The sequence below is a fragment of the Anabrus simplex genome, chromosome 6 (genome assembly GCF_040414725.1).
Source record: "Anabrus simplex isolate iqAnaSimp1 chromosome 6, ASM4041472v1, whole genome shotgun sequence".
NCBI lineage: Eukaryota > Metazoa > Arthropoda > Insecta > Orthoptera > Tettigoniidae > Anabrus > Anabrus simplex.
In genome coordinates this window covers 30,581,642-30,600,990 of record NC_090270.1, presented here as the reverse complement: position 1 = coordinate 30,600,990, position 19,349 = coordinate 30,581,642, and positions in this window count along the sequence as shown.

Genomic DNA, 19,349 nt, shown 5'->3' with positions numbered 1-19,349 from the left:
GCAAGGTTATTCACGGATCGGAATTTCGTGCCATGTCTATTCAATTCCTCTCACGAGGATCTGTACTCCTCATTACAGCTAAATTTAAAATCTCCGGCAGTGTAGGAAATAGAATCCAGGACCTCTGGAGTCTTAATACCAACTGTGAGACTATAGGTTTCAAACACAATAACAACATTCCTAAATTCTGATTTAATATTTTAAAAATTTTGTACCGTCTTTGATATTAACAATTTACCCTTTAAAATTTCCTGGCAAGTTGTTTGCGATGTCTTCTTCTTCTTCTTCTTCTTCTTCTTCTTCTTCTTCTTCTTCTCATTAGCACTTTCCTCACTTTTTGGGATCGGCACTTTATGCATTTTTGATTCAGTTTTACGACCCAATGCCCTACCTTACGCCAGTCCAATGTGTATAGATAATTCACTACTGTGCACCTCTGTGGTGGTTCGTAATGTAGATTGTTGAAGGATATGTGTATTAACTAGGAGTTAACTATACGTAGAGAAAATTTCCTACCCGGCCGGGAATAGAAACCCGGCTCTTTGAACCGAAAACCAATATGCTTACCATCCAGTCAAGGAACTGGACTTCTAAATGGACGGCTTTCTCAATGTCTTGGAAACGAACGGTTACCCCTTGCGGGTGGGAATTGTACAATAAGACACACGGTATTCCCTGCCTGTCATAAGAGGCAACTAAAGGGAGCCTCTGCGGCTCTTAATTCGGGAGCGTTTGTTGGCGAACGCGTGGATCTTAACTGAGTCATGTCATTGCTGTCACTTCCTCGTGCCAGTCTCTACACTTTCATTTATTCTATCCGGCCTCCCTTGGTCAACTCTTGTTCATTTTTGACCCTGACGGTGTTAGAGCATTCGAGACCTAGGAAGTTATTCATTTTCACCCCTTTTATGGCCGTTTTCTTTTGTCATGGCCAAGTTATAGTCAGACGGCCAGCGTCATAGTAATTGTAACGCCGTTGGCGGATACTAGTGAAATTAATAATTCAGTAACTTTTACTCTAGGAGAAGAAGTGATGGCAACTCATTGCTTATGTTTGGATATTAATAATGCTAGTGGAACTTGGCGTGTTACCAAATTTTCTGGTGTATTACTTCTCGTTTAATAAAATTGGTGTGGTTGTTTCTTAGTATAACTCTTTATTTAATAAGCAGTCCAATATAAAAAGTAGTTTTCAACATTCTGGACACCTTTCTTTGACCGATACTTTTATTTTTTAAGTATCGGATCCCTTCCATTTTTTCACTCTGATAAGTCTTGATAGAGGAGAAATGCCTAGTTATACTTACTCTCAAAACGATAATCACCACCACCACCAAATCGAACAGTTATATACTTCTTTCTGCCATCTAATTGTGCGATTTCTATAAAATCACATGAAAATAAAAATCCACAGACTGCTTCCAGTCATTTGACCGGGTAAGGAATGGAATGAATGAAGCCCCCAACTAGCAGCAAGGATAGGAATTGTGCCGCCTGCCGAAGCCTGTCGCACTTCTCTGGGATAATGATTAATGACTGACAGATGAAATGAAATGATATTGGAGGGTGTTGCCGGAATGAAAGATGACAAGGAAAACCAGAGTACCCGGTAAAAATCCTGTCTCGCCTCCGTTTAGTGTGCATGTTCTTTGTCCAGGGGTGAAAGGCCGGCGCGCTGCCACCTGACCCACGGAGGCTTCACTATAAAAGCACTTCATTGATAAAAAATATATTAAAATTCCCGCATGTTGATTCATATTTTCACCACTTAATTTTTGAGAAGCATTGTCACTGATCTGCAGGAACTTATTTCTTTTAATTATTTCATCATTATTGTAATATTTTGATAATATACACGAGTGCACTGAGTTTCAGAGCTATATCTACTGAGGAGAAATATGAATAAGAGTAGTAGTATAATAGAAGTAAGTTATAATAAAATATATCAGCCAAAAAATCGACACTACCCATTCAAATGAGTTAAAGACTTCCTGTAAATCCTCCATTATTTTCCATTATAATGATAAGGTACGGGCACATTTTTCTTAACTAATGCCGATGAGAAAGCCGTAAATCTAATCACTGCAAATAATTATTCTGGGCGAATATGAGGCAGCCATATTGCCGGACGTGTGACACAGCTGATGACTTTACCTACAGCTCTCTCATCAGTCTGTTATATAATACCAAAAACCTTAATATTACTTATCGTATTATACCGATATATATCTCGATGTCCACCGACGACAATAAAACTAAAAGGGTGTGTTTCTGTATGTTTCAGGAGGAGCGCTGGCATCTCCGTGATACGAGAGGATGGAATCCCAGGCAGCAATCTTGTATAAACGTTCGCCAGGATGTACTATGGAAGGAACAACACAGAAGATTCCTTAAAAGAATCTTCTTCTTTTCGTACTCAAAGAAAATCACGCAATCGGTCAAGCTTGCATTTCATTGAAGTCTACATTTTAATTTTAGGGATTTTATTTTGCTATGTATATAAATAAAGTACTCAAATATTGAATGATTTATCGTTCAATCACTTCGACCAAATATTTTAGAAATTCGTAGTTGACGTTTTGGTCTCCGTTTGGTTCTTTAACACTCCGGTAGATGACAGTAGTAGGAGAAAAACATTTCGTTGGCATTTTTGCGTAGCAGCTCTTCTTTTAAAAGATGATTTACTTACCATTTTATGAAAGATCAGAAGAATATTTTTAAAGTCAAGAATCTGTAGTAGAGTGTAATGGAGTGCAAATGAAATACGTCATAATAAATCGCTGGCAGAACGTTCAACACCAAAAAGGTTCATTAGACAGGAAGTGGAATGAAACAATTACGAAAGATCAACAATAAAAATTGCCTAACTTAGAATAAACTGGAATAATCAACTAGAAATAAAGGTCTATCTCACAACACAAGACTAAGAGAGTGAGATATATAGAGAAGAGTATAACAGAACCACAAAGTAAACGAGACAAAATAAGACATTAAATAAAGAAGGAAACTAAAGCAAATTAATTGTTATTGAAATTCTGTAATTGTAATTGTGATTTACATAATAATGTTAACCTTACCTGTCCGTAGAAATGAGAGATTTTCTGTGTCGGAATCTTAAAGTTAAGTTGTTGTTTTCATCATATTGTGTGCGGCTGGGGAAAATTACCAATTTACGGCATAGCAGCCTCATCCTACTATATACCTTAGAGGGACGGGAATCTAGAGAAATTGGAGGACATACTACACTTTGATGTTATTCAATGTAGGGAAACACTGATCATTCATTTTGAATTCGAATACACAGAACCGGATAGTGGCCACCGATACCTGCATTGAACTAAACTGTTCCTTCCTGTAAATGGACAATAGTAAAAATCTACTTCTATGCTCGATACCTTCTCGAACACTGCACCATAACAGAAAACAGGTAAAAGAATAGAGAGGAATCGCGATTATCCGAGTTCCAAGGCATTTCCTCAAATGCAGAACACAACTGCTCTTGGAATTCATTAAAGAAGTTCCCCCAAAAGACTGAGTGAATAATATGAAGTCACTTAGAATTAACATCGGTGTATTGTGTTTGTAATAAAATGTATTCAAAAATGAAAGAAAACAGTTTTAAGTTGAATAATAAAGAAATGAAGTAACTATTGAAAATCTATTGCAAAAAGTTATATGTGAAATTTCAAAGAGTATCCTTACTGTCAGAAAAACAAACTCTATGATGCCAGAGCCACGAAGGGCTAAAGCCTAACAAGCGACCGCTGCTCACCCCGAAGGCCTGTAGATTATGAGGTGTCGTGTGGTCAGCACGACGAATACTCTCGGCCGTTATTCTTGGCATCCTTTACCTGGCCTTACTATCAAAGCTTTCATGTATTTTATACAGCATCTTCAAAAAAAGTTACAATTTTGTACGGAACACTTATTCAGTGTTATTGCTTGTGAAATTTACCTCTCTTTCACACATTCGTGACTGTAGTTGGCTTAGTATCGAAGTTATCGCAACGTTCTTAACTTATTAATGCTGTGATAACAAGACATTTTAACTAAGACAGGAAGTCGTGAAGAAAGCGGTCTCTTTGTCTCCGTTACTTTCGAAAGGTAACACTTAACGTTTCATGTTTTAAGGAGATCCTCTGTAGAAAATACGTACCATGGTCATTATGGCAGCGACTGAGTGAAAATTCGATTAAATACCTCATTGTCAGAGAGATTTGCCAATACCATTACTATAAACTGAAATAATGTGAGATTATTCCTATGTGGAAAATGATAGATATCAAGTTCTTTTGGCACTTCTTACTATTTACAATTAAGGAGTCCAAGTAAAGGTTTACTAGTAGCTTGGACTGAAAATGTTACAATAAAAAGTGAAAAGTCACAGTTCCAAGGTTCCATTGTGATCTAGTTGTTGCAATAAAACAGTCATGGATCGTTGTCTCTCAGATAAGTCTCCGTAAATCGATTACTTATATTAGCACGCCCCTCCGCGTACATCGTAATATCGTTGCTGTTCGGGAAAAAGGTCATATCTCACAATGATTTTCCTATCCATTATACTTAAGAATGGCCATACCCCTCAGTCACGTATGGATATGTAGTCTATCAGAACAATTTTCGTTGTGTTCATTTTCTTATGCTAATGTGTAAAGGAAAATGTATCTCAAAAGTACATTATAGAGGAGGAGTGCATAAATAAGTCATGAAACCATACATTCCTTCACATGTAAGCATAGGAAAATTAACACGACGAATAATGTTCTGATGGACTAAATATCCATACGTGGATCGAAGGCGTGACCAGTCTTTAGGAAAATGTTTGATAGGAAGAGCATTGAGAGATATGACCTTTTGTCCGAACAGCGACGATATATTGATACGGTACGTGTATTCAGTTTTATATAGTGGAGGTAACTGCGTAAGTTCGTAACACGAAAGCTCCAAATCGCAGCTCGTAATAATTTCACGCTGCCTTCTTAACAGTAAGTTAGCGTGCTACTGCTTGAAACTAGCAATTAATTCTCCTGTAATTAATGTAGTAGCAATGATACCAGAAAATGAAATGGCGTATGGATTTTAGTGCCGGGAGTGTCCGAGGACATGTTCGGCTCGCCAGGTGCAGGTCATTTGATTTGACGCTCGTAGGCGACCTGCGCGTCGTGATGAGGATGAAATGATGATGAAGACGACACATACACCCAGTCCCCGTGCAGGTGAAATTAACCAATGATAGTTAAAATTCCCGACCCTGCCTGGAATCGAACCCGGGACCCCTGAGACCAAAGGCCAGCAAGCTAACCATTTAGCCATGGAGCCGGACGATGATAGCAGTAGATATACGGTACGCAGCGGTGGGCCTTGTAACTACGGCAGCTGTCACGCGGAACATACTGGAACTTCTTGAAGTAAGAAAATTATGTAGGAAATTTCGTAATCAAGTGAAAACTACTATTTTCTGAGAACTTCAGGCTTGTACACTTTAAAATGAATGGACGCTCATTGAAATCGGCTTAGAAGATTTTTCCACAATTTTCAGCGTTGAAAACGTTATACTGTATATATACGTATATTCTATACAGAATCTCTGGCCGAGGGGTTAAAGCCGTGCTCGATCCATCCGGAAGGACGTGGGTTCGATTCCCCGCCAGGAAATCGAAAACATTATGAAAAGAGGTTTCCATTTCCGGAGGTATGGAAGTAAATACTAGGGATGATAATAATAATAATAATAATAATAATAATAATAATAATAATAATAATAATAATAATAATAATAATAATAATTGCAATGGTCTGAAGTCACTACTGGGAGTGTTATATAATGCAGAAATATTATTTGCAACAGCATAATTATTGGATGCTATCTTTGAGTGAATCACTTTAATTTATTTTCTAGCCTTCTTATTGTACACTTCAATGCAGTAAGAGCTTTGACCTGTTGTACAATAAATGTGTGTATTGACTCTCAAGTTGAAAAACCATAAACCATAACGATGTGTAAACATTACCCCAAGACACTTCATTTTAATATTCTGTAACTCTATTCACATAGAAAAATCAATTATATTTGTTATTCCATTTAAAGAAAAAGTGTGTTAAGACCAATGTAAAGAAATTTGAAATGAATCTTTGTGACTGAAGGAGAAGAGAAGAGAACAGGGTGATGCATACTTTATGTTACCTCCCGATATTACTCTTTGTTTATACTAGCGAGCAAGAACTGGCTAGATTTAAGTGAGGGGAAAGAGCTGTCATTAGCATTTATAATGGAGCCATGGAAAGACAATCAAATAGATACAAAGGGCACGCTCGATTGAAGTCAATATGTGAATTCCTTCCTTTAACACATTTCCTGTATTCTCAAACAAGCAGGAGATTAACAAAACTGTTCGAATTTAGGTTATGTGATAATATTTAGCTATTTTAAAACATTTTTCATACTAAACAGAATTGATTAATTAAATAGCCCTCTAAGGCTCATTGAAAGTCCACACCACGAATCATGAAAGACATTTGCATATATTATGACTTAGCCATTACTACTATACCTGTAACATTGAAAGAAGCGCTTTGACAAATAGTGCTGGAGGTTGGGACATTACACGGTGTTGCCACATTCCTGCATTCCTCTCTCCTTTCCTTCGCTTCCATCTCACTTGTTCGTTTCCTTCAGACCGCTGTGTTCTGCTGTATACAACTATGAAGTGAAAGTTTTGGCAACTCCAAGTTACACGAGCTGGTCAGCAGGCTTGTCTCCATGACAACCGCTGTGGACCCGCCCACGTTTCCATGGCAACTATACCCTCTACTCCCTCATTCCCACCCAGCATGGCCTCTTAGAAATGTCAGAATGCTTCTTTCAGTAATACGACCTTAAAATGCGCACCCAGGCTATTTTCATTGTTAATTATTTATTTTTACCTAACGTTAGTCAGATATCAATTCAACACTGATTATTATTATCATCATCATCATCACCATCTCCAGAGAAGCATGTTTCTTAGAGAATATGAAACACATTATGAGAAAATTCTTCTTGAAACATGCGACGTAGGAAAAAGCAAAATAGCCATTAAAAATTAATATTCCTGTACATACATACGGAAGGGGGCCCTTATTTCGTCCCGTTAGAAGATTTGGACTTGTAGAAATTCGGGAATAATTTGGACAAATCTAGAAATTGGTTTATATATCACTGAATATATTCTCCACTTACGGGCAAGTTACAATGAAACTTTCTTTTTTTACAGTTTGTTTACGTCGCACTTACACACATCGGTCTTATGGCGACGATGGGATAGGAATGGGCTAGGAGTGGGAAGGAAGCAGCCGTGACCTTAATTAAGGTACAGCCCCAGCATTTGCCTGGTGTGAAAATGTGAAGCCACGGAAAACCACCTTCTGGGCTACCGACAGTGGGGTACGAACCCACTTTCTCCCGGATGCAAGCTCACAACTGCGCACCCCCAAACCGCACGGCCAAATCGCCCGGTCAATATTTCACATATACACTACGAAAACTAAACTACCAGAAATGTGTTCGTAATTCCGTCCCCTACCAAATGTATGGAAAGGACAATTAATGTTAATGTATTTTTCCTTTCTAACCTTACTGAACACTTTCCCTATAATGAATTACTTGAGTGCCATTTATGACAAAAATTAGTATTCTTTTTAACATAGTCTTTTAGCATTGCTCGTGGGACGTTAAATAGTTTACTTGCACGTTTGTACCCCATTATCTTGTCCCCTCACTGCCTTAATGGCCTTTTTCACGGCCTCCTTATCCTCTATTTCCGTTTTTCCATCTGAAAATAATAATAAACTTCGTAAATAAGAAATAAAATGAAGAGGGACGAAATTACGAACATTCTCTGATTTATTACTATGGCCGCTACATTAACTCACGCGATTACACAGCAGGATGTATACTACAAGACTGAAATGCAGTCCAGTATTTCATACACATATCAGTGCTAACTCTAGGAAGAGCAGGCTCTTAATTTGAATGCTGCACTAACCCAGCTCAGCATGAAAAATGAATCCTCCTTGTACACGAAAACTAAACGTGGTGCACACAACAAACTCGCACAACTCGCGCAGCTAAACATCAGGTACAACCGTGTAAACTGGAAAACCCTAGGGAAAGAAATTAGATGCGTGGACGAAATTTGACCCTCCTACCTTAATAGTAATAATTTAACAGCTGATTATAAGTTTACTGATCACTGCTGACTTTACGAGGAATTTCATTTTCACTTGCAGATATTTGTTTGTGTTTTTTTCTCTCTAAATTATGGAACTTATTTTTGGACATTGATGGCAATACATTGTTAAAAAATCTGAAATAGAGTAGATTTGAATGAGAAATGATTATGTTTAATTCTCATGGTTATTAATTTTCAGTGTATTATTTGTAACAAAGTTAAATATCCTTAAACATATTCGAGGGCACAAACTAGAAAATATTTTCGAAGACCTTCCAACGGAGGAATATGAAGTTGTTCCTCCTCTTTATTAAACCTGGAGAGAAGTACTGTAATTAGATTTATGATTTCATGGTCCATATTAATTCCTATAGTTTATGTGTATGACACAGCAAAAAGACTGAAAGATCATCATGTCTATTAATTCCATCATTTTTTCTACGCTGAATCTAAAGTAGTATGTGCATGTACATGAGAATTCTTAAAAGTTCTTGTCCATTTGAGATTGAATTAATTACATACTCTCCATCTTATGTCAGACTCTAAACTTTTGTTGAAGAAAGATGACCTAGTAATACCAGTAAGAATGATAATCCGCAAAAGATGTTTTCTTAGTGTTCAGTTACATATGACATCAATTTTCTCGACAACAACAGGCTAACATTCACTAAAGCAGAGTTCTGGATTTAGCTATAATCCTGCAGTGAAACTAATTCAGGCTGTATGACAGTACCATAATGAAAGAACGAAAAATATCTATTCAAACATCCCCTCAGGTTGAATATGAAAAAGCTGTAACTTCGAAACGGAGGCAAGGAATCAAAAGAGAAACATAAGCCACCGAATTCACTGCAAACTAAAAATTACTGTAAAAATTTCAAATTCTGTTGGAAGGGACAATTTTTACACCTCGTACTTGTGAGGCCTAAGGATCCAGTACCTGCTTACACATACTTAACGATCGTCAACTGGGCCATCAGCACTCTGTAAGCCTGTTCTAAGATTCCATTTGTATACTCTATTAGATAGCCTAAGCCTTATAAGAAACAAGGGACAAAACTATTATTCAAAATCAGCAAAATTTCAGATGCTCTATTTTTTATATACAATCATACAACGCATCATCATGTAATTAATCACATTAAATTAATAATAAGGGCACTCTGAAGTGCCTCTTCATTGAAATATTAATTTATGTAATGATACTTTACACGCTATCCCCTACATAAATCTGATATCTATTCCGAATTCATGTCAATCTCATAACCTTAACCTTTCATAACTGACCTCACATGCCTATTTTTCTTCCAGCCTGAAGGAATATATGTAAGGAAATCGACATATGATGGCCTTTCCCTTTCTTTATCCTTTACATTTATTCCTAGAAGCTGGGGGTAAGACCACGGCCGCTTCCTTCCCACTCGTAGATTTTTCCTATCCCATCGCCGCCATAAGACATATTAGTGTTGGCTCGGCCTAAAGTAACTTACAAAAGATATCCTACCGAGCGAGTTGGCCGTGCGGTTAGAAGCGCGCAGCCGTGAGCTCGCATCCGGGAGATAGTGGGTTCGAACGCCACTGTCGGCAGACCTGACGATGGTTTTCCGTGGTTTCCAGTTTTCACACCAGGCAAATGCTGGGGCTGTACCTTAATTAAGGCCACACCCGATTCCTTCCCATTCCTAGGGCCTTCCTCTCCCATCGTCGCCGTTAGACTTATCTGTGTCGGTGCGACGTAAAGTAAATAAAGAAATAACATCCTAGAAGGATCAGATCCCTTCCTCGTCCTTACGTATGTTGAGAGTGGTAGGTAATTCGATTGCCGAACCAACACAACACAAATACTTCTGTTACTGTATATTTATTTCCGGCATCCTCTTGAATTGAAGACGAGAGAGTCTGAATACCCATGGAGTTGGCTTAACAAAACGCAGTCCCCGTCGGGTAAAGGAAGGGTAGTGACATTTAAATAAAATACTCCCTTGGCCTCACAAACGTAACATCCTCGGGGTCCGAAAAGAACAAGGGTTAGTGGTGGTGATTATTGCTTTAAGAGGAAGTACAACTAGGCAACCATTTTCTGTATAACAACAATCTGAGAGAGAAATTGGAAGGGATCCGACATTTCGAAAAGTGAAGATGTCGGCCTAAAGAACAAGGGCCACGAAGGGCGTGAAAATGAAAGACTCATTAGGGCTCGTGAACCTAATAGTGTCGGGGTTGGAAAAGAACAAGAGTTGACCAAGGGAGGTCGGATAGTATAGATGAAAGTGAGGAGCCTGGCACAAGCAATGCCAGGACTCATCTACGGGTCCCGTTGTTTTCAATCTGTGCTCCCAAATTAAAAGCCTTGGACCCCCTTTTAGTTTTAGTCACCTCTTAGTACTGGCAGGGTATACTTTGGGTGTTATTCTACTGCCCCCGTCCACAGGGAGAAGAACGTAAAGCACCTGAAACAGTGCTGGGTCAGGTTCAGAATGGGACCCCATGGTCGACAACCCTCGTTCCCAATTTGAGAGCCCGTGAGTTATTTTACGAGAGGCAGGGTATAACCTGGATGTATTGTACTGCTCCCATTGACTCGGGGTATCTTTAAACAAAATTATAACGTTACAATACAATTTTGATTGCACCCCTAAATGAAAATAAATGAAAAATAGCTTATATTGAGAGTTAACAATGTAAGGTTAAAAAAACATACGATGCCCTTTTATTCCGTCTTCCAACTAATACGCTTTTATTTCTCATTTTACGAGACTGTATATTATATGAAGGAAAGTTTCTTGCTAATTAAATGTTAATTCTTGCACTTCTTCAACCCGAAGAGAATCGGGATTTGAAGATTCCTACAAAGAACTTGGGTTTAATATCATGACGAAGGGATTTAAGAACGAAGATGGTCATAAATTTAAAGCCAGTGGAGTGAGATATCAAGGGAGTGACAACTTTGTAGCGAAACATGATATATTTTATGTTTTAATAACCGTGCACGTTTCGTGATATTTATTGCTTAACTTCTCCTTCAGGTCTGAATAGTGTGTTCTGGAAGAGCCATGAGCACTTTTTAAGGAATAACCAACACAAACTTCAGATTTCATCCACCAAGTTTCGCTTCATTTATCCAATATTAAATGTAATACAACGCAACATCGAATGCACTGCCCTGTCAGGAGTGATATTTAAGAAGGAGCGGAAACTCGCAAAGTTTTAACATAGGAAATTGTTTTCTACATATATATCCTACAAGGAAATGTACATCATTTTTCAGGTCAATAAGTTTGTGAGAACGTCGTCTGACTATGGTCAGTGAAGTAGCTTTCAGTTCATAGCGTCCCGAATGCGAAGTACAGTTGGGCTTACAGTTTAGCCCATCTGTTAAATTCCCTAAATTCGGGAAGGAGATGTTTGTCTTAAATACTTCTCATTTACGAATGTTTATAACTAGAGCCCGGATTTTTATGCTTTAATAGGTTAGAATGCAAACTTACTGAAACGAGTAGCAAGTATTGTCTACCTTCACAACGATTATGCTATGAGATCTGCATAAACTCTAGGGGTACGACCCATCAGAACCCCTGTAATTTATGTTACTGTTGCTACACTATGGAAGAGCGAGTGGCCGACACTTCCTACTAACCAACTGTACTTTGCAGTCTAACCTGTTACTGCATAAAAATCCGGGCTTTATTTATAACTGCCTTGACTGACTTGGTTCAATCATTTTCAGTTCAGGTAGCTGTGGCCCTAAGATTAAGAGAAGAACAGTTGTGGCCCAAAATGTAAAGACGCATTTGTCCAATTTTTTGGAAGTATCGCTCTATCTTATTATCACTAAAAATGAGGGTAGTATCCAGTCTGGTATTTTCACTTTTTCTCTATGGAGTCGAAATGTGGATTCTTCGTGCTATAAACATGAAGAAAAATTGAATCACTTGAAATGTGGTACTGGCGAGGAATGTTACGAATACCTTGGACAGCATTTCACACCGATGATTCCATTATAAACCAGCTCAGCCTCAGAATCAGATTGTCCTCATTATGTAAACAAATATTTTTACAATTCTTTGGACACACTATAATGACAGCACAGAAAAATTGATCATTCTTGAAAATGTTCCCGGCAAGAGAGATCGTGGACAAGTTCCCGATCGATGGCTGAACACCCGATTAGTCCGGACATGCGGTTCCTTATCTGAAATGGATCCATTTGCCGTCCTCCATCATTCCTGAAAGTTTGTAAAGATACACCACGTATATTACTTAAATTCATAATTAGATGATTATTTGAAAACAAGTATATTATTGACAAATAATAATTTGCAGGTCTGATTTTTACTGTTCAAAATATTGTTCTGGGATATTTTTTATGGAATACTTAATAATCTGGATAATATTGAGAATTTTGGATAATCATAGTCACTCACAATTTTTGAACTGATATCATACATAGAAAATTTACAGTTCGTTTGATTTGAAATTATTGTTTTTACTATTTATTTCTTATTGCAAGTGAAATGTAGTTCCTCGTGTGAAGCTACAGCTGTCACTACCCTTGTAGAAATTTAATGTTATCAGGTATATAATTCGTATAAAATGTCCGTTCTCAACATAATACACCAAACCATCAGTTAAATCATACTCCATTCTCTAACAAACTAATATAACACTATTAAATGAAATTGTAATTATAAAATGGTATGTTATTAGCTCAATGATAAATAGAATTTAATTTTCCGAAGACTGCGAAAGAACAAATATTAATGTTATTGACATTAAGCAGACAATTATTGTTGATTTGTTAAACTGAAGAGTCAACCCATTTAAAAACATATTTCATATTGAACTATTGGGACAATGACAGGCTTAACAAACATGAATGAAATTGAGGTAGACTTAAATATACTCTAATGAACTGTCCTTTTTTCCAAATGAAGTCTTTCTTCACTTAAGATATAAGAAATTCTATGGCCTTTCAAAGAACTGTTTTAAAAAGGATGAAGTCTGAGTTTCTATTTGACTATGATAGTGATTGAAGATTCTTTAAAAGCACTTTTCAAGGTTGTTGAAAAGTTACTGACACGTAAAACAGAATAGTCCGTCAGGGACTGAGCAGCAACCAAACTGACATTCTTACGGCATAATATCTTACTGTATCGAGAAAACTTCCGCATTATTATCCCAAAAGAGAAACGTGAACAAAACTCCATAACCAAGCACTGGAAGTGATTTCCTCTCTGAAGTAGTGGTAGGCGAAAAAATTTCGAAACCGTTACATTATTGTCACTGTTATAAAATCAAGGTGACTAGGAAATTACGCGCTACTGTGTCGCAAGCTGCTTTCAATCTGAGACTGTCTGTGAAAACTGCGACCGGTAGCTACAAGGGAAAAGATAATTCTTACTACGTTGTGATTGTAGCCGTTACGCATACGATTACCAATCTTTGTAACCGTTAGAACAAAGTAATATTTTCACACATCACTACTGTAAAATAATTACAAACTGTAGTCATCTCATTACTTAATTTGATAATAACATTATAGCATATTTCATGCATTAGGTTTATATGTTTAAGAGTCTCAGTTTTTGATCCTATATGTTTAATTAAAATTAATTTCGCTAGAGTAAGATAAAATCTGCGGTACATCGATTCAGTGAGATATAATGCATCAAAAATAAAAAATATTAATGTCATTAAGGACCAACTACCAATTAATTATACTACATCCTACTCGTGCTGTATATTTATTTATTTGCTCATTGAAATATAAAGTAACAATTGAAGGGTGACTGAGCGTAAACTTTTATATATGAACTTAATCCATATTAATGCCCTCCATTACCACGCGAAATAATGTAATAATGACTGAAAAATTTCATTTAGTTATTGTAATCTAACGATTTACTTATGCGATGGGTTCCAAAATGGCTTCGTTTTCAGATTTTTTCATGTGGCTATTTCTAGCCGGTGCAGCTCTTGTAAGGCAGACCCTCCGATAAGGGTGGGCGACGTCTGCCATGTGTAGGCAACTGCGTGTTATTCTGGTGGAGGATAGTGTTATGTGTGGTGTGTAAGTTGCATTGTTCCAGTGCATAGCCAGCAATTGCGATGCCACATGTTTAATTGAAACATAAACTTGTTGCAACTTCACTTTTCTTTGTATACAAAGAATAATAAAGAAACAACGAATACTTTACATTCCAAAATATTTGTAATATTTCTAGTTTTGTATTCCTCAAATAAAGAAATTCAGCAACATTTAGGAAAAAGATCTTCGTCTTCATCTCGTGAAATGTTTAAAATTAGGGAATTAAAATGGATTAAGGCTTGAGTAATTTTTAAAATGCTCAAACACCCTTTGACATTCATAAATATAATATGCTTTTTGACTACCCGGGTAGTGGGGTTTTACACCAATTTATTTTTTCTATGTGTCAAAACGGAAAATATCAATTATTCTCTAGGATCTATCTTGTATAAAAATAGGATGAAATAAATGAAAATGTTACATATCTAGTCAGAGATTTATTGGACATAAGAAGTAAACAGCCTGTAATGAATACAACTAGCGCATAGAATATTTAAGTTCATGAGTAAAGTTAGTAGAAATACATGCAGGGCGATTTATGATGTGAATCGACCTCTAAAGTGTTACCATACTCAGTTTTTGTAATAGGTATTAGAACTAAAATATATTTATGCTAATGTAATTGTAACCCCAATACAAATATGGTAAATATATTATTAACGACTCGCAACACAGGAGTACCTTAGGAAATTATAATTCTGAAGTGTAAACATAAAATGAAGATTAATTTAATATGAAGGCCTACATCGTCAAATGTTTGTTTTTGCAGAGGAATAACAAATTCCTAATAAATTTACACTTTTTATTCATGTAAAGTAAGTTTTTTTACTATTTAAAATGTGGAAACTAGAAAGGTTAGAATTTTATTTGAAAATTAAGATTACGGAAATAAATATTCAAGTAATGGATCACAATATTCTTGTTAAAGATCATTCAACATAATTGTGATCAACAAAACATGAGTTGCAATTCCAGTAAACACATTTTGTTCCCCAGCGTATCTTTAGAAAATTTCATCCTTTTGGCTTCCAACTTCTCAGATGAGTGAGTCAGAATCATTGATGCCTAATGAGTATAAGTATGGAAATTTCAAAGAATTTTATTGTTGTACAGTGTAATAGAATTAGAAATAATGGCATGCTATTTTAATAACTTATTTGGCCATGTAAGTAAAGAAAAACATGCTTTTTTTATTTGTTTCGGAATTACTTATACATTATTCTTTAACTCCATATCAGATGACGTTATTACACAGGGAAACGTGTTCAATAATATAAAGTTTGTTTTCTAAGTAATGATCCAGTCAATTTAACCAGAAGAGACTGAAGTACAAGTAACATCTTGCATTTTTTTATCATATTGTCATTAATTTCATGATTATAAACCACAATGCCTACAGACTCATGAATCTCAAGAACTGGACTTAACATTTGAAAACAAAATTCCAATACATTGACATCAATTCGAACCGCAACCATTTGATGACAAGATATTGACGATGTACTGCTGCAAGCTCAGTACAACCGGTAATTATATCCAAAATCATTTATTATATAGTTACCAAAATTATTTTACACAGTCTTATGTTATAGAAATGTATGAGGCTAAATTAAACTTTGTAACGCTAAAATCAGGTATTTCATTCAGCGAAGACAATATGAAGAACAATCGTATACTCTTAAGCTTTCGTGTGAGGTAAATTTCAATGTCATGCCATTCAGGGTGCCTGGACGTCAATATTTCTGTCATGGACGTAGTTCTTGTTCAATGTAGCGATATATAGTTAATTTCCAGGAGGAACTTATAAAATATCATCAATTGCTAAATCTGACATAATGTAAAGTACGAAGTAGAACTCGTTGTCGTGGAAAAGACTCACCGTGCTTTTGTCCGCTGCCAGGTCTCCGTGGACATTCTGCAAGCGCCTTTGATATCTGTGATGCCCTGGTTTTACGCCAAAGACAACTCTTCTTAGCGTTATAAAATTAATATTGGGAGTTCAATATATAATGTAACAAATTTTTTTGTAAAAGCAAGTTGGTTTTATTGAAGATTCAAATACACCAATCCTTTTTCTAGAATACCCTATTTTTCAACATAATCTCCGATCAATGCTACAGTCTTACGCCTCCTCAATGTGAGGGTTTGTATGCCTCGACTGGTCGATCTCGGAGCCAAGGTCGTGCTGCATCGATAACTTCCCCCATCATCCACAGAGTGCTTTCCGCGGAGAGCATTCTTCATTCGGCCAAACAGATGGATATCAGAAGATGCGAGATCATGGCTGTAGGGTGGGTGAGAAAGAAGAGACCGCCGAAGTTCGTGAACTCCAGTCAGGTGTGAGGTCTTGCGTTGTTTTAGAAACGGCTCACCGTGGTTTTGTCTACTGCCAGGTCTCCGTAGACATTCTCTAAGCGCCTATGATATCTGTGATGCCCTGGTTTTCCGCCAAAAAAACTCAATAACTGCTCTCTGTTTGGTACGCACCTCCATTACAGGCGCCATTTTGCGGGCCAGTTATAGCGCTGCCACTTATCGGAAATTAATGAAACTCTGCGAGAAGAATCGGTAATATTAAAAGATGTTCCAAAGAAAAATTCATTTTTTAAAACTCAATTGGCCGAGAAAAATAATATGATGCATTATAGGCTATACTGAACGCTCCTCGTAGTAAACAAATTCTTGCTCAATATGGCTTCTGAAGAAAATAATTTGACTAGTTACTGATAAAGCGTATACATACAAACGGGAATAGCTCAGTATCAAAAAGCATGATTGCACTAATGTTTGTGTATCTTAGAAATCAAAAAGAAATAACCTGTTTTTCAAGCTCTTCAGGCACCAATGGTACTGTGTCACTCAATATATTGTCCATAAACATTGATGAACACATGTTATTTTTGTTAGTTGATTTGCTAGCGTAATTGATGAAAATTCGTTATACAGTTTATAATAATACGCAATATTATCATGTACATAGAAAAAATCATTATTCTTGAATTTTGTAATGTAATATAGGTTTGAGTGCGTTCAAAATGAAGTAAACAGTGTGGTGCACATCCAAAAATATCAGAGGATGCTGTGCAAATTGAGCTGAAGAGACGTTAAAATGGAGCTCCCTCGAAGGACAGGGAAGAAAGTGGACAGATTACGTTAAACAGTTAATATTATCAATAAAATGTAGCATAGTATCTGCCTAAACAGAGACTTAAACTTACGTATGAAATTTTGTATAAATATTTTTCATCTATCCATGTTAATTTATATAACTATGTTTGTGCAATTTGGGTCAATATAAATGTATAAATGTTTATTCTCGATCGCTCCTCTGTTTCAATGTGCATGAATTGAATAGCTCACACGAACTACCAAGATTCTGCTAAATGCAATAAAGCTTTTTCTAAATATTCCTAACAATAGAGGCGGTATCATTTGTAGATTTTCTCAACAAATGTCAGAACCACTGTGGAAAGTTTGTTTGGAAGAACGACTTTGCAACAAGAAGGAAAATGGCTGACTGTTCAGATTTCCCTTTAACGTCATCAGAAGGAATACATCTTAATTGTGTAAGAAAGTGGAAGGCAAATGAGCGAAAAGGTCAGTGACAACCCACCTACAATAGAAAAGAAACAAACTTGTGTCTAGGGAGAATTCTTCTTTAGTATTAAGTACAACAATGATCTAACTACAGTTTCATTACCTTTGCAACATTTGTTATGTTCGCGTCCTCGTTATTTTTATATTGCTGCTGTGAAGCGTCATACGACGATGAAATAATAATCGTAGGTGCTTTATTTATTGTTCTTGATTTATAAAGAACAAAGTTGAGTGTCACATTCCAGTCGTCATTTCCAACGTTGCTACTTCCAAGCAACACACTTTCTTTCAAAATAACAAATACATTTAAGCAGAAAGTTGTCCTGATGAATTAAAAGCGACGTAAATGACAGCTAAAATGATTTCTTATCTGCAAAATAAATGATAATTCTCTATATCTTGCAAAATTAACTTTTTGCTGATTACTTCATTGCCCGTGTGAGCTATTTAATTATAGACCATCATGGCGGACAAACAGCATCATGTCAGAACATTGCATCGATTTATTCAATGAACTATTTCTTCCAAACAGTTGACAATGTGGACAAAATAGTAATACAATGATTTCCTTCAAGTTAAAATGAGTGCAACGATTACTAAACCACCCATCTCTAAGATGGAGACAAATCGCCTTGTATGTCTGAAATACGACTAGTAACATTTCATTTCTTTCTGTGTCAATTATTTGTTGTTCTAGATATTTAATAATGTTTAGAAATATTTCGATTGAGTGTGTTTGGTACATAGGCCTATGTGTTTAAAGCTGATATAAAGTTTAGTCCTTGATAAGCACTGAGTCTGTTAATAGTGAGAGTTCTGAAGACAACGCAGGTATTGGAACACGATTCTGAGTGGTAATGTTGTGATGTCTTAACGATTGCAGAACTGTATGTATTTAGGATGGGCTTGAAGATTATAAAACCTGTTGTATCTGCAAATATTTTATATACATGTTATTTAGATAGTAGAAATAATAAAACTGGACCTACTGCATAGTCAAAGTGTTGCAGTATGGAATGAAAGAATCAGGCTTAGAATTCAAGCTTGAATTGGGTGTTCTGACAAAGTTTTAGACAAGAAATCTACACTGTACTCTAGCATTTTCTACACTAGTGTTGACACGTTAGGTATATTAGGTAGTAAGTATTTATAATGGCACTAACAAGTTAAATTACCGAAAAAATGTTCAGTTCTGGCATCGTTAAGGATTCTACACTAAGTGGCAAAACAATACGTCCTCACTCGGAACGTTATGGAAGTTCATCTAACAAATTTGCAAGCAAATCGACAAGTAATTTGCGTAAATTCAGAGTTATCTTTGCCTGCATGCTCAGGGAAGAGAGTTTGAAATTCATGTATTCACTGTCACAATAGCAGATGGATTAAGATATCCAGACATAAAGTGCAAATACCTCGAAATTACATAGTACATGGCAATCAATTTATATCAGTTA